Here is a 12,685-nt window from a genome sequence, read left to right on the forward strand (position 1 = left end):
CCTCTGAACAGGCCAGTTCAAAAGAGATCCCTCTGAGTGGACTGATTTTTTTATCTTTATTTTTTAAATATTTATTTATTTGGCTCCACTGGTGTCTTAGTTGCAGTACCTGGGAATCTTCGTTCTTCTTTGCGGAATGCAGGATCTTTAGTTGTGGCATGCGAAGTCTTAGTTGCAGTACGTGGGATCTACTTTCCTGACTAGAGATCGAACCCCGGCCCCCTGCACTGGGAGCTCAGAGTCTTAGCCATTGAACTACCAGGGAGATCCCTGGACTAACTTTTAAAAAGACCCTCTTCAGGCTGACCAATAAGAAACAGGAACTCTTTTGAGTGGACCAATGAGAAAAAGGTGCCCTCCCCCAATGAGGTCACAGTTTTAAAGGTGGAAGGCTTGGCAGAGCAAGAGGTAAGCTGGATGTCAGCCCCCACTCACCGTCTGCCGGGTGCCCTGTGCAGAGTGTGCAGCCTAAACAACTGTCTGTGGGGGCTCCACCTTTTCTGGGCCAGGGAGACCCAGATCTGTCCTCCCAGCCAGCAGAATTCAGTTCACTGAACTGATGTTTCCTTCTAAGCTGCTCCATCTCCCACGCACCTCCTCGGCCCCTCGGCTGGCCCAGGTCCCCGCTTCCACCCTCCTCCCACCCAGCCTTCCTCCTCAGAGCCCCAGGAGAAGCAATTCGGGAATGAATACCTCCTACATCTCTGACCGTGCCTGCATCTTCTTCCTGCCTTGCAAGGCACCATGCATCCCACCCACCCCCACCCCGCCCTCCGTTTTTTTTTTCCTTAAAGATTTATTCATTTATTTTTGGCTAGGCGGGGTCTTTGTTGCTGCACATCGACTTTCTCTAGTTGCAATGACGGGGTTTACTCTCTAGCTGCAGCGAGCAGGCTTCTCATTGTGGTGGCTTCTCTGGTTGTGGAGTGCGGGCTTCGGCACTTACGGCACACGGGCTCAGTAGTCGTGGCGCATGAGCTTGGTCGCTCCACCGCATGTGGGATCGTCCCAGACCAGGGATCGAATCCATGCCCCTGGCACTGGCAGGTGGATTCTCAACCGCTGGACCGCCAGGAAAGCCCTGTGCATCCTGTCATGAGTCTTTGCAGGAACTCGGCCCTCTCTGCTGGTGATGCCCCACCTCTTGAGCCCCTGGGGAAACTCTATTCGCGCTCAAACTCAGCTTAAAGACCTTCGCTGTTTCTCACTCTCTTCCTTAAACATAGCAGCTAGTTCTTGCCTCTGAGCCTTTGCACCTGCTGACCCTTCTTCCATCCAGATATTCCACTGGCTCCTCTTCCTGCTGGTCACAGCTCCAGTGTCACCCCCGTGGGAGGTCTGCCCTGAACACCCTAACCAACCACCTCCCGGTTAGTCTCCCTCACCTCTCCCTGTTTTCTTTTTTCATAACCCTTTTCACAAGCTGAATTTTTCCTTTGTTTATTGGTGATTCCAGGGCCACAATGAATGGCTATGCATGTTGTAAGTTGCAGAGGAGGTGAGTGGGGCTATAGGCCACCTTGCGATCCACATTACAAGCTGGGTGCTGGGGAGAGGGGTTGGGGGGTGTGGAAGAGGCTGCACCTGCCCAGCGGGAGCACCTTCCCCAATTCACACACTGCCGGGCCACCAGGTATACAAATTTCAGCCCCAGTGGCTTCCATCTGTGACAGGTAAGCCCACCAGCACAGGAGGTGTCTGCTGTCTCCGTTGCTGTATGTCCAGTGCTCAGCACAGTGCCCGGCACATAGCCGGTGCTCAAGCATTTTCTTTCATTTTTAAAAAATATTTATTTATTTGGCTGCAATGAGCTGCAGCCTGTGAACTCCTAGTGTGGCACGTGCTTTCAGTTCCCTGGCCTCGAACTGAACCTGGGCCCTGGCATTGGGAACGTGGAGTCTTAGCCAGTGGACCACCAGGGAAGTCCTGCAATAAACATTTTTCAAGCAAACAAACTCTACTCAGATTCCTCCACTCCCATCCACTCCTTACACTCTTCAGCAGAATACACCGTGCATGTGGTCCATCTCTGGGGCTGTGTATGGTTCATCTAGTGGGGGATTCCACAGGAAGCCAGTGACAAAACTGGCCCCAGACTTGGTGACGGTAATTGCTTGTTAAGAAAATGCCAAGGGGCCCCAGGAGTGGGATGTGTAAATGAAGGAGTCTTGGGAATGCTCCCTAGAACTCAGTGCCCTGCCCATGCCAGGGACCCTGTCCTGAGCCCCCAGTCTAATCCAGCTTCCTGGAGGCGCACGTGGTGAGGTCAGGCGGCTGGGGCATTCTGATCGAAATCCAGATGCTGAGCGCCGCACAGTCACTCACAGGCAGGAGGTGACATCGGAGGGTCCCGCAGCAGGGACGAGGGGGCCAGGCCAGGCTTTTGCGCAGGCAGATCTCAGGCGCCGCCTTCCCTCTGCTCCCTGTGGCCATCCGCCCACTGGCCTCCCAGCTCCGGCAGAGAAGGAGTTAACCTCCCGGCTTCTCAGCGTGAATGTAGAGCTATTAATACCCACAGCCAAGCCAGAGCAGCCGCTGCTGGAGGAGCCGAAGGAGCCCTGAGCCCAGGGAGCTCTAGTCCAAGCTGGCACTGGAGCCAGGAGTCCAGGGACCAGAACTTTTCTCGTGGACAGCGTGGGCACCGTGCCAGCCTCATCTGGTCCTTGCCCACCTTTCAGCTTCAGGTCCCGACCCTCCCTCCTGGAGGCCACCCATGCCACCCACCCCCCGGGGGAGAACAAACTTTCTTGGAGAAACCACCTCTACTGCCTGTGCTGGCCCGCTGGGAAGGAGCAGACAGCCGGACAGCCAGATGAACAGATGGGCAGGGCATCTGTGAGCCTGTCCTCCGGGTCGTGCCTCTGACCAGCTGCAGCGGAGCGGGCAGCCGAGGAGCCTCAGGCACCACCAGGGGCGACGAGGGGCCCTGCTGGACCTTTGTCCACCAGCCAGCTGCCTCTGAGTCCAGGCGGCTGGGAGCTGCTTCCGAGGGCCCAGCCCTGGGGCTGGAAGGTCCGTGGGTCAGGACAGCCGATCCCATCAGACAGAGCCACGGGCTCTCCCGCTCACCGAGGCGACGGGTAACCTGAGCGAAAAGGCACAGGTGGCAGGTGGGCAAGCGCAGGCGCAGGGTCCTGAGGCCAACAGGCTACTGACCCTGGAGCACGCTGGCTCGGGGAGCCCTGCCCAGGCGAGGGACGATGCTGTTGAGGCCGCCACCGGCCACCCCTGCCCCATCCTGGAGCTGCCTCCGACCTGGCCCCTGCGCTGTGGGAAGGAGGATGTGCCAGCCTTCTGCTTCGTCTGTTTCCACAGGGAGGAGGAGGAGGAGCTGCTGGAAGAGGTCCCACTGCAGAGGTCAGTGCCCGAGGTGGGCAGTGGGTGGACAAGGTGAGGGCACAGGGCTTGGGAAGGGGCCCCTTGGGGGCCGGGGGTCCTGCTTCTGAGTTCCTCTGTCCACTGCTTACCAGCCCCGCCCCCTCCCTGTGTCAGACTCCCAGATCTCTCACCAGGGTGTAGCCTCCTCCCTGTCTCTCCCATCCTGCCCCCACAGTGACCCTCCTGTCCTTTCCCCCTGTGGTCATGTACCCTATGCTTAGAGTCTTCCATGACTCCTGGCTCCCACACAGTGAAGTCAACACTCAGCTGGACATTCAAGGCCTGTGAGATCAGATCAGCCCCACCCACCTCATCTTCGCTCTACTCTCCTGCATTCACCATCCATGAAACCCTGCCCAGACTTGCCTTCCCCTAGCTCCCCTCCTTCCAAGCCCAGCTGCCATACCTCCTCCTCCAGGAAGCCCTCCAGGAAGCCCCTGCCCCATCCCAAGCTGAGAGTCACCTTTCCTCCCTGCACTGCACGGACACTTTTTAGTGTTAGGTTTTTGTTGAATTAATAAGTGAAAATGTCTTCATGTGCATACGCATGCATGTGTGTGTGTGTCTGTATAAAAGAAAGGGAGGGGAGGGGATGGAAGGCTTGTGTGTCTAGGTGATTGGGTATTTGGGGGTGAGTGTGTGTGTGTGTGTGTGTGTCCATGTTTGTGGCACTAGGTGTGAGTTCTATGTACTCATGGTAGGGGGCAGGGTGTTCACTGGGCCCGGGGGTGGTGAGGGATTCATGCCCTACAGATCAGTGTCTCTTTGGCCACCTCTCCCCACCCCCACCTTCAGGGAAACCCAGGCTCCAGCCAAGTGCATTTCCCAAGCTGTGACCATAGGCTCCGGGAATAGATGGAACATCTGTAGGGGAGACAGGGGTCACCTCTGCTCCAGCCCAGCCGGCCCACACCTCCATCACCACCTGAGTCAGCACTGCCCTGGGTGGGGAGAAGGGCAGGCTCAGTGCCAGCCCAGGTGTGCCCTCCCGGCCCCTAGCAGGAGGGCAGGGGCTCCTGCAGCCTGGGACAGGCTCCTCCCTAAATCTCACTGGTGGACCTGGGTGGGTCATTTGTCTTCCATGGGCCTCTGTCTTCTCATTTGTGAAACAGGGGGCTACTCTGTGCATGGTGGTCAGTTCATCATTCAGCAGTGACTGAGTACTCAGAGCGCCAGGACCCCAGCACTCTTGGGGTCCAGCCTGCTAGGAGAGACCTCGATCACACGGATCAGTTTGGCAGTGATGGGCGCTGGTTGGGCATGAGTGCACTGTGCTCAGGGAGTGAGGGGGACTGACCACCCCTGCCCACAGGAACCCTGGGAGCCCCTGCGGGTCTGTCTTAAGGACAGGTCCTCTTCCAGGTACAGAGTGAAGTTTTTTTAAAACGTTTTGTTTTGTATTGGAGTATAGCCAGTTAACAAAATTGTAATAGTTTCTGATGGACAGCAAAGGGACTCAAACATATATACACATGTATGCTTTCTCCCCCAACACCCTTCCCATCCAGGCTGCCACATAATAGTGAGCAGAGTTCCCTGTGCTACACAGTAGGTCCTTGTTGGTTATCCCTTTTAAATAGAGCAGTGTGTACCTGACCTCCCCGAACTCCCTAACTATCCCTTCCCCCCAGCCTTCCCCCAACCCCAGCAACCATAAGATGGTTCTCTACGTCTGTGAGTCTAGGAGTGAAGTTAAGGAAAGGCCATCCAGGCAGTGGGGATGGAGAGAGAGCAAAGACTCGGTGACACGATAAAGAAACTGTGTGGGCGTGGCGGGCATGGGGCTGGCAGGGTCTGCAGGGGTCAGGTCACCAGGGGTCTTGACTGCTGAGCCCAGGACTTGATCTATAGGTGATGGAGCAAGCTGTGGGGAGGGCGTTGAAGCAAAATGGAATGAATTAGGTGATTCAGTGAGACCACAGGTGTGGAAATGTTTCCCGAACAAAACAATGGACTCCTGAGAGCATCACTGTTTTCATAATAGGAACTCAAAATGCTCATTGAATGATTGAATGGATGGATGGATGGATGTGATGTGGGGAGATGGAACATCAGAATCACTGAGCTGATTGTTAAAAAATACACACTCCCAGGCCCTGCCCTGGCGACTTCGTGGCCTCACGTCTCAGAGGGGATGAATGTATATTTCTAATCAGCCCCCCACCAGGTGGGGCTTCCCTGGTGGCTCAGTGGTAAAGAATCCACCTGACTGAGACTCAGTTTCGATCCCTGGGTCAGGAAGATCCCCTGGAGAAAGAAAAGGCAACCCGCTCCAATTTTCTTGTCTGGGAAATCCCTTGGACAAGAAGCCTGGTGGGGCTACAGTCCACGGGGTCGCAGAGAGTCAGACAGGACGGAGTGACTAAACAATAACCACCACCCAGGTGGGCAGCTTGAATAAACCAGAATTTGGGAAACCCCAGAATGAGACAGGGATGGGCTCCAGAGTCAGGCAGTCATGAGATCCTGCCCTCTTCCCTCATCCCCCCATCTTCCTCCTCCAACTCTGGGGACTCCTCCTGTAGGACATGCCCCTCAGCCTCTTGTCCTGGCGGTATGGTGACCTGCGTTGGCAGAATCTGGTCTCCTTTCCAGCTGGTGGGTACTGGCCCTTTAAGATCTGGAGAGGGGACACCACCAGGCTGGGCAAAGACAGTGACCACAGGTGCCAGGTGGTGAAGCTAAAAATACTGAGTGATGTGGACGCCCAGGCTGCAGGAGCCAGGCAGTGCTAGTGCGTAGTGTTGGGGGGGGAAGTTCTGGAGTGTTTCTTTCCTACTGGAGGAGGGGCAGTGAGCAGTGAGGTTTGGTGGGGTCACCTTGGGGGTTTAGAGGAGCCTGCTCCCCACCCCCACCACTCTCAGCCTTTCTCCAGCCCCTGGAAGGCGCCGGGTTTCACTCCCAATTTGCTGCCGTGTTTAGCCGCCCCAGGGAATGCTAACTCTGCAGCATCCTGCTTCTCTGGGAGGCTGGGGAAGTCCTTTCTTCCCTTTGAGCCTCTGTAAAATTAAAGAACTGCTGGGGCGCTTTTAGGGACAGAGATGCAAGAAGGGATGTAGGGAGACCAGTTCCCTCATTCGTGGATTCAACAAAGATTCCCCAAGGCTTCCCAAGGACTAGAAGCTGAGGCCAAAGAGATGAACAGCAATGAGGCATTTCCCTGGAAGAGCCAGAAAACACACACTGAAACAATGGCTTGCAGCGCAACGTGCTGTCATTGAGGTGTGAACTCCGTTTCTGTTTGGGGCTGAAGTGAGAATCCGCCCCCACCAAGAACTCATCTGCATTTAATGAGAACTTGTCAACAAAAGCATCACCCACCAGCCATCTCTATTTGATGTCTGATGCGTGATTAGGTGAGGCTCCACCGACGAGCCTGGAACCACATGTGCGTCAAAGGGCAGACCCTCCCGGGCTGCTCACGCAAGGTCCAGAGAGGGCTGGGTGGGGTCGGGGGAGACTCTGCTCCACTCAGTCTTTTGGGGACCCAGGCTCCGCCCACCTGTGATGCTGTCCTCAGCCAGGGCTTTAGAATCCACTGGATTCTCTGCTTCCATGCGCAGCCGAAGAAGAAGGGTGGAGATCACATGGAAGGGTTTTCCAAACCAAAGCTGCAAGTGGCCTACTTCACTCCTGCCCACGCTATGCGGCCAGGGCAGCTAATTACAAGAGAAACTCGGAAACGTAGTCCTGTTGTGAAGATGATATGTTTGGTATACACGAAAGCACTTGGCACAGAAGAGGTGCCCAGCGCGTTCGTGCGGAAATTCTGCAGACTTCACTGAGCACCCTCCGTGGGCTAGCCCTAGAAACTGGACAGAGAAAACACATCTCACCACTCTCACTGGAATTTTTTTTTTTTTTTTTTTTGGCCCTGCAGTGCAGCACACAGGATCTTAGTTCCCTGATCAGGGATCGAACTCATGTCCCTTGCATTGGGAGCATGGCGTCTTAACCACTGGACCACCAGGGAATTCCCTCTCGTTGAGCTTTTATCAAAGCGGGAGTCAAACAAAACCCAAGTAAACAAACAAATACAGTCATCCACGTTCAAACCCACTGTTGGGACCTCCCTGGTGGTTCAGGGATGAAGAATCCGCCTTGCAATGCAGGGTACAAGGATTCAATCCCTGGTCAGGAAACTAAGATCCCACATGCCGCCTAGCAAGTAAGCTTGGGTATCACAACTACTGAGTCCATACATGGCAACAAAAACACCCTATGTGACACAAAGAAGATCCCGCGTTCCTCAACTAAGACCCAATGCAGTCAATAAATAAACAAATATTATATATATTTTTAAAAAGATACTGTTAAGGAAATTAGCAGAGGCATGGTAGGGAGACACCCACTTGGCATAAGGGGGAGGGGCTGCTGCTGCTGCTGCTAAGTCACTTCAGTCGTGTCCGACTCTGTGCGACCCCACAGATGGCAGCCCACCAGGCTCCCCCATCCCTGGGACTCTCCAGGCAAGAACACTGGAGTGGAGGTAGGGACAATTCATCTGAGACCTCAAGAAAGAGAAGGAGCTGAGCAGAGTTGGCGGAGAAGTATTCCCGGCATAGAGAATAGGGAGTACAAAGGCCCAGAGGCAGGTTAGAGTTTGGGGAATGTGAGAAAAGATCAAGTCAGTATGGCCAGGGCAGGTAAGTGATGGGGAGAGACATGGGCAATGAGGGGAGACGGGAATGGGCTGGATCATACAGGCCTTGTGAGCCTTCATGAGGAGGATGGATTTTATTCTGGTATAAAATGCAACTGGAAAAGCTTCAGAGGCTTTTAAGTAGGGGGAAGTGGCATAAGTTGATTGGCATCTTAAGTGATCACTTGGGCTCCTCTGGGGAGAATCCATGGCAGCCAGGCCAGAGCAGACACCAGAAACCAGTGTGGAAGTCATGGTGGTGATGGAGGGGGCCTTGGTGTTGGCCTGGACCAAGGTGTCCCTAGGACGTGGGAGAAATAGATACTTTCTAGACATATTTAGGAGACAGAACTTGCTGATGGGTTAAAAGAAGGGAATCAAGGATGAATCTGAGGTTTCTAGGTTGGATAAACAACGTGTGGATGAGGGGAAGGCTCAAGGGCAGGAAGAGATATAGTGGGAAATTCAGGAATTCAGCCATGGAGGTTTTCAACCTAGAAGCGCATGAGACGCCCAGGTGAAGATGTCAAAGGGAGACTTGGTACTAAGAGACTGGAGCTCAAAGTGGGAGTCTGTGGGCCGCCTAGGAGATGTCAGAGACTTTGGCATGAAGGTGGCTCTGAAAGCCATGAGGTCACACTGGAGAGACAGGGGAGAGGCCCCAGGACGGAGCCCGGAGGAACACTACAAACGTGAGGTCACGTGGAGGAGATGCTAGCCAGAAATAAAGTAGGAGGAAAACCAGGAGCGTGGGTAGTCATGGAAACCAAGAGACAAGTGTCTCAAGGCAGAGAGAGAGGTGGACAACTGGCTTCAAAGATGCCGAACAGCCAAGGAAAAGGAGACTAGATCTAGCAGCACGGAAGTCGAAAGTGACCTGGATAATTACAATTCCTGGCGGGGTGGAGACAGGAGCAGGGGTGAGTGGAGACTTCGGTTAAAGATGGTGGATTGAATACACACATTTAAGTTCTCTGTGTCCTGAAACCCCATGAAAAAGAAATGAGTGGGTTTTATATTTTTCTTTTCCATTATGGTTTATTACAAGATACTGAATATAGTTCCCTGTGCTATACATCAGGACCTTGTTGCTTATCTATTTAATATATAGTAATGTTTATCAATTAATCCCAAACTGCTAATTTATCCCTCCCCCCGCTTTCCTCTTTGGTAACCACAAGTTTGTTTTCTATGTGAGTCTGTTTATGTTTTGCAAATAAATTCGTCTGTATCATATTTTAGATTTCACATATGTGATATCATCTGATACTTGTCTTTGTCTGACTTACATCATTTAATATGATCATCTCTAGATCCAGCCATTTTCCTGCAAATAGCATTATTTCATTTTTACGGCTGAGTAATATCCCACTGTGCATAATATACCACATCTTAGTTATCCATTTGTCTGTCAGTGGACATCGAGATTGTTTCCACATCTTGGCTATTGTAAATAGTGCTTCTATGAACATTGGGGGTACATGTATCTTTTCAAACTAGGGTTTTCTTTGGATATATGGCCCAGAAGTGGGAGTGTAGGGTTGTAGGGCAACTCTATTTTTAGCTTTTTAAGGAAACTCCATAGTGTTGTCTACAGGGGCTGCATCGATTACATTCCCACCAACAGTGTAAGAAGCCCTTTTCTCCACGTGTGAGTGGGTTTTAAGGTGCATTTATTCGTCTTTTGTTGCCACCAATACAAACTACTGCAAACTTAGTTGTTTAAAACCAAATTGATTATATTACTGACTATATGTCAGAAGTCCAACACGGGCCTCCCTGGGCTAAAGTCAAGATGTTGACAGGGCTGCTCTTGGGAACTCTTTCTGGAAGAACTTTCTGGAAGTTCCAGGGGAAAATCCACCCCCTTATCTTTTTCAAGGTACCGCCTTCCAGAGGGCCCCCCTCCTTCCAGCGAGGCAGCATCTCTCTGGCCCTGCTTCTCTCAACATCTTTCTTGGACCACAGCTGGGAAAGGTTCTCAGCTTTTAATGCTGCATGCTATTATCTTGGGCTCACCTGAGCAAGCCAGGATTATCTTCCCATCTCAAGGTCCTTAACCTTAATCACACCTGCAAAGCCTCTTTCTGTCACCTAAGGTAACATACTCCCAGGTTCTTGGGATGACGACATAGACATTAACGGAATTAGGTGGGGCATTATTCTGCCTCCCACAGCATGAATCAGCAAGGACTTATATAGTGAAAAAGGAGACAAGAGCAACACGACGTTGGAATCTAGAAAACAGATGAACATGGTGAGGGATATAGCAGTCCGGTGACACAGCACCTCAAGTGAACCCTAAACTGGGCATGAGAAAAAAAAAGGGGGGGCACCACAATTTCCACCACGGAACCTCAAAGGGCCCTAGTGTTAATGGACGAAGTACCTCTGGAAGGGGGAGTAAAGCTAGGGCCAAAACCAGGAGGATTGGTCTAAGAAGGGCTTTAATTCTCAGATTTCTTTCTCTGCTCAGCTCCGCGGGGCAACTGCCCCTCCCCCACCCTGACAAAGACTGAAGGCTTATTCCCAGAGAGGATAAAACACAGGGTCTGTGAACTGGAGGACAGGGCACCCTGAGGATAAGGAGGAGTTCTATGCTCTACTGGAGGGATTATTTGAATATTTGCATCTTGAATGTGGGGCGTCCTGCCCCTGCCCCCATCACCTGGAGCGTCCTTCCCACCTCGGCTCCCAGCACAGTGAAATCTGGTCCAGACTCTCCAGGAAGGACACGGCAGAGTTCACTCCCTTCAGCCTCTGAATATATTGAAGATGGGTATTTTGTTCTTGCTGGTCTCGTATTTCCTGTTTTAGTTTTCTTTTCTCCCTGCGTGCATGCGAAGTTGCTTCAGTCGTGTCCAACTCTGTGAGACCCTGTGGACCCTAGGCCGCCAGGCTCCTCTGTCCATGGAATTCTCCAGTCGTGAATACTGGAGTGGGTTGCCATGAGCTCCTCTAAGGGATCCTCCCAACCCAAGGATCATACCTGTGTCTCTTATGTCTCCTGGATTGGCAGGCCGGTTCTAGTGCCACCTGGAGAGCCCCCCAAAAAACTACTACTACTATATGCAGAGATTTAGGAACATATATTGTAACATGAAATGAAAACTAGACGCTATTTTGAAAGAAAACGAACCTCCAAGGATGAACAAAACAAAAAATTCTTAATTTAAGGATATTATAGCAATGGGAGTTTGGGGTTAGCAGATGCAAACTAGCATACGTAGAATGGATAAACTACAGGTCCTACTCGACAGAACACGGAACTGTCTTCAAGATCCTGTGGTGAGTCAGAATGAAAAAGAATATATTGTATATATGTACATATATTGGAGAAGGCAATGGCAACCCACTCCAGTACTCTTGCCTGGAAACTCCCATGGATGGAAGAGCCTGGTAGACTGCAGTCCATGGGGTCGAGAAGAGTTGGACACGACTGAGCGACTTCACTTTCACTTTTCACTTTCATGCATTGGAGAAGGAAATGGCAACCCACTCCAGTGTTCTTGCCTGGAGAATCCCAAGGATGGTGGAGCCTGGTGGGCTGCCGTCTGTGGGGTCGCACAGAGTCGGACACAACTGAAGCGACTTAGCAGCAGCAGCAGCATGAGCAGCATGTACATATATATGTATGTATAACTGAATAACTTTGCTGTACAGCAGAAATTAACACAACATTGTAAATCAACTATACTTCAATTTTCCAAAAAAGGATATCATAGCAGAGTTCAGTTCAGATCAGTTCAGTCACTCAGTCATGTCCGACTCTTTGTGACCCCATGGACTGCAGCATGCCAGGCTTCTCTGTCCATCACCAACTCCCAGGGCCCACTCAAACTCATGTCCATCTTGTCAGTAATGCCATCCAATCATCTCATCCTCTGTCATCCCCGTCTCCTCCCGCCTTCAATCTTTCCCAGCATCAAGCTCTTTTCCAATGAGTTGGTTCTTCACGTCAGGTGGCCAAAGTATTGGAGTTTCAGTTTCAGCATCAGTCCTTCCAATGAATATTCAGGACTGCTTTCCTTTAGGATTGATGTTCCTTTGGGATTGACTGATTTCCATCAATCCTAAAGGAAATCATAGCAGAAATGGAAAACATTCAAGAGTTAGGACAGGGATTCCCTGGTGGCTCAGTGGTGAATCCGCCTGCCAATTCAGGAGACACGGGTTTGATCCCTGGTCCAGGAAGATCCCACATGCCAAGGAGAAACTAAGCCCGTGTACCACAGCTACTGAGCCTGCGCTCTAGAGCCCGGGAACCACAACTACGGAACCCACGTGCAGCAACCACTGAAGGCCAAGCAGCTTAGAGCCTGTGCTCTGCAACGAGAAGCCACTGCAATGAGAAGCTCACGCACCGAAATGAAGACCCAGTGAAGCTGAAAGAAAGAAAGAAAAAGAAAAGGAAGAAAGGGAATGAACAGCCCCATTAAAGAAGGGGACAAAAGATCTGAACGGTCACTAGATCAAAGATGATATACAGACAGCAAATAGGCTTATAAAAGATGCTCAACATCAGATGTCATCAGGAAATAGCAAATTAAAACCACAGTGAGATACATTTACACACTGATCCAAAATATTGACAATTATGAATGCTGGTGAGGATGTGGAGCAACAGGAACTCTCATTTATTGCTGTGAGGACTCAAAAATGATA

At 51.7% G+C, this 12,685-nt stretch overlaps 1 protein-coding gene across 1 annotated transcript in view; it reads left to right on the plus strand.

Moving 5' to 3' along the window:
• The first annotated feature begins 2,549 nt into the window (after positions 1-2,549).
• Positions 2,550-12,685, plus strand: part of SBK1 (SH3 domain binding kinase 1) — a 51,415-nt gene continuing 41,279 nt past the window's right edge. The window contains exon 1 of the mRNA XM_055561709.1: positions 2,550-3,357. The gene's annotated coding sequence lies outside the window, so the exon portion shown is untranslated. The remainder of the gene's footprint in view (positions 3,358-12,685) is intronic.

The sequence above is a fragment of the Bubalus kerabau genome, chromosome 23, assembly GCF_029407905.1.
Source record: "Bubalus kerabau isolate K-KA32 ecotype Philippines breed swamp buffalo chromosome 23, PCC_UOA_SB_1v2, whole genome shotgun sequence".
Taxonomy (NCBI): Eukaryota; Metazoa; Chordata; class Mammalia; order Artiodactyla; family Bovidae; genus Bubalus; species Bubalus kerabau.